Genomic DNA, 4295 nt, shown 5'->3' with positions numbered 1-4295 from the left:
GAGGGAGGGAGAGAGAGTGATAGCAATACCGTTAGCATGTGCTAGGCCCTGCAACTGCTGATTTACATGAATCAACTCCATCATGCAAGCCTCATGACAACCCAGTGAGGTAGGTGCTGTTTGAATCCTCATTTTACAGAGAAACTGAGGCTCCAAAAGTTCAAGTAACTATGCCAAGAGTACACGGTACAGACAAGATGAGAACCGAGGCCGTTTGAGTCCAGCGCCCCTCCCCTACACATCATAGCAAAGAAGGATATGACTTGGGCTTACTTGGGAATAAGGCCACAAGGCTGGGGGTTTTTGGTTTGTTTTGATTTGATTTGATTTGGCACTAATGTTCTCATAAACATCCTCATTCAGACCCAGGTGCTTTTGCAGTCGTGTGACTGGACGTGGGCTAGGACTCTGTTGTCCATGGCTGGAGTCCAAAGCTGAGAACAAAGAAGGACAAACTTCAGGAGGACACTCCTAGCCCACAGCAAAGATCCGAGATGCCACCTACATGACAGACAGAAAAGCTCGGGTGTTTTGCTTGCTCAGCCAGTTTTTCTGCTCCTCAAGTCTGGATGAAACCAGGAAGAAAGAGAGAAAGGACTTTGTAGAAGCCAAATGCCTTCTGCCTATCGCAGGGGGCATCCCTCTCCTCCTCCGTGGCTGATTCCGTCGCCCCCTCACCATGAAGACAAGTGAGGATGTCTTCAAAACCTGGGGCAGAGGCCCGGCACTGTGGCTCTCGCCTGTAATTCCAGCCCTTTGGGAGGCCAAGATGGGCAGATCACTTGAGGCCAGGTATTCAAGACCAGCCTGGCCAACATGGTGAAACCCCATATCTACTGAAAATACAAAAAATTAGCTGGGCGTGGTGTTGGGCACCTGTAACCCCAGCTACTGGGGAGGCTGAGGCAGAATAGCTTGAGCCAGGAGGCGGAGGTTGGAGTGAGCCGAGATTGTACCACTGTAGTCCAGCCTGGGCGACAGAGAGAGACTCCATCTCAAAAAAAAGAAAAAAAACAAAAACACAAAACGACCTGGGGGCAGGGGGAGCAGGAGTCTCAGTCACAGGGGAGACTCCATATCTACACAAAACCTCATCCTCTAGTTGAGCATTATTTTAGGTAGAAAACTCTCCCATCTAGGCAGGTAGTGGATGATTCAATTAGTCCACTAAGATGACCAGAGAAGGTAGCCAGAGAGGGGCAGTGGCACCAGAGGAGGTCCATGTTCCAACCAATTGAGTGGCCAAAGGCGCCTAAGTTTCTCACAGATCAAGTGGACTGAGAAGCAGGTAGCTGGGCTTGAGCTGTCCAACTGGTGCCCCCACCCAAGAGTCCCCACAAAAGGAGGTTGTGCAGTGCCCTGCTAGGGGCAGAAGGCAGATCGACAGGGACAGGGGACTGAGTAGTAAGCAGGTCCCCAAGGCCCCCTGAGGATTTCATCCCTGAACTCCACAAGCCAATGTTTGGGTGGCTGATGCACAGTAGTGGTAGACTGTATTTCCCAAAAGTGACCATGGCAGTATTTTTGGTCCCACATTGCAATTCCAAAATCACACCACTTCCCATCAAAAGGTGGCATCTGGCTGGCCGCGGTGGCTCACACCTGTAATCCCAGCACTCTGGGAGGCCGAGGTAGGTGGATCACCTGAGGTCAGAGTTTGAGACCAGCCTGGCCAACCTGGCCGTCTCTACCAAAAATACAAAAATTAGCTGGGCATAGTGGTGGGTGCCTGTAATCCCAACTACTCAGGAGACTGGAGCAGGAGAATTGCTTCAACTCAGGAGGCAGAGGTTGTAGTGAGCCAAGATTGTGCCACTGCACTCCAGACTGGGCGACAAAAGGGAGACTCCATCTCAAAAAAAAAAAAAGGTGGCATTGCCAGGCATGGCGACTGTAAAACCAGAACTTTGGGAGGCCAAGGCAGGAGTATTGCTTTAGCCCAGAAGTCTAAGACCAGCCTAGACAGCATAGTGAGACCCCCATAACTCACTGTGTTGTTACCTCAACACATTGGGAGGTCGAGATGGGAGGATTGCTTGAGCCCAGGAGTTCAAGACCAGCCTGGGTAACATAGTAAGACTCGATATCTACAGCAAAGTTAAAAATTAGCCAAGTGTGGTGGTGCATGCCTGTAGTCCCAGCAACTCAGGAGGCTGAGGCAGAAGGATCACTTGAGCCCAAAAGTTCAAGGCTATAGTCAGTTGTGATCATACCACTGCACTGCAGCCTGGGAGACAGAATAAGACCCTGTGTCAAATATATATATATTTGGAGACAGAGAGAGAGAGAGATTGTCAAGATTGTCAATTTACCTTCTTCCCTGAATCTTCTCTCTCTCTCTCTTTTTTTTTTTTTTTTTTTTTAGGACAGAGTCCTGCTCTGTCACCCAGGCTGGAGTGCAGTTGCGTGATCTCAGGTCACTGCAGCCTCCACCTCCTGGGTTCAAGCCATTCTCCTGTCTCAGCCTCCCAAGTAGCTGGGATCACAGGTGCATGCTACCACGTCCAGCTAATTTTTTGTATTTTTAGTAGAGATGGGGTTTCACTATGTTGGCCAGGTGGGTCTTGAACTCTTTTTTTTTTTTTTCTTTTTTTTTTTGTAATGTGCCCTATGCCTGGGGTCTTGAACTCTTGAACTCTGTCCCCCCACCTCAGCCTCTGAAAGTGCTGGGATTACTGCTACCACACCCAACCTGAATCTTCTATTTATTTTTTAATTGTTACTAGGCAACTCTGAAATGTCCATGAAGATGGTTCATCTATGGGAATGAAAATAATCTACTGTCTTCTGAGGATAAATGGAACATATTTCTTAGTTTCCTACAAAGGGCCCTTGCCTCTTCCTGTGAGATTTTTCAAATATGTATTTTTGACATTTCTTTTTCATTATCAGATTGTGACAAGAAGGAAATTGCATGTGGAAATAACTCTATAGGATAAGCAGAGCCTGCTCAATCCCTTTCCAAGCCTTCTGTGGCCTCCCAACTGGAAGCAATAGCAACAGTGCCCCATCTGGAGAAGCCACTGCCATGATGCTGGCTGCAGTGAGGGAGGCACAGCTGAGACTGCAGCACTCCATGGAGCTGGAAGGAGCTGCAAACACATGGAAGCCCCCCTTCTTCCAAGTTGGAGGGGCAGGAGCCCCTCCCTTCCAGGAGCAGCTGCAGCCACCCAGCCACAGTCGCAAACCCAAGCATCTCTGCACTCTCAGGAGCCTGGGAAGCGTCTCTGCCTCCACAGGTTTGGAAGTGCCTATTCCCACTGCCTGGCCTCTCCCTGCTCCTGGAACCCACTTTGATTTCAGAGCAAAGTTGTGTCTAAGCCCTGGAGCTGTCACAACCTGGCTGAGTGTAAGCACGCTTAGGCAAACGTGACACACCAGCCCCTTGCCACCTCAGCCCCCTCCAGACTTTAGGCACCCATGACCACAGGAGGGAGGCCAAGGCAGAGCTAAGGGCAGCTGGGCACGGGCCTGCAGGCACCCCTCAGTATGAACAGGCTGACTGCTGTGGGGACCAGGGATGGTAGGACAATGGTAGCAGGAAGCAGACAGTCCACTGAATGGAAAGGGGTGAGTCCCCAGTGAAGCCCCACCGTTAGGCCAGGGACGGCCTGAGGCCTGGAGGTCAGGCTGCAAGTTCTGTGGACTGGAGTGAGAACTTACTGTGCTTTTTCCAGGCCTGCCCATGGACCAATGAGCAGGCACTTCCTTCCCTCTGAAGCCCATAAAAACCTCAGACTCAGCCAGACTCCATCAGATAACAGGATGACTTGCCTGTGGAGAGGAGCTACCCACTGTTGGTCTCCTCTGAGCTTCTAAGCTGTTCTGTTGCTGATTAAAGCACTTCTTCACCTTGCTCACCCTCCACTTGTCCGCATACCTCATTTTTCCTGGATGCAGGACAAGAACTAGGAACCTGCTGAATGGCAGGGCTGAAAGAGCTATAACACAAACTGGGCTGAAACATACCCCTTGCTGGCCATGTTGTGGGTGACAAGAAGGAGAAGAGAGAGAAGGAGAGAAGAGCTTTGGTTCTTCAGGGAGCCCAGACCTAGGAGCTCGCCAAGCCAGGGCTGTGACATGCTCTTTGGGGCTTTGCGGTTACTGGTGTCTCCAAGCTTCTGGGCACCACTGCATTCCCCGGTGCCAGCCATGGAAGCTGCTTGCAGTATGCCTGGTCTAGCCACAGCCTTGCAGGGAGCAGGCACATGGAGCTGCCTGCCCTGCCACAGCCAGCATGCCTGGCTGTCCTCAGTGGCCCAACCCCACACTCACTCACTCACACACTCCTCACC

This window comes from Sapajus apella, unplaced genomic scaffold (assembly GCF_009761245.1).
Source record: "Sapajus apella isolate SASKATOON/1434 unplaced genomic scaffold, GSC_monkey_1.0 scaffold88, whole genome shotgun sequence".
NCBI lineage: Eukaryota > Metazoa > Chordata > Mammalia > Primates > Cebidae > Sapajus > Sapajus apella.
This window is presented reverse-complemented; position numbering follows the sequence as displayed.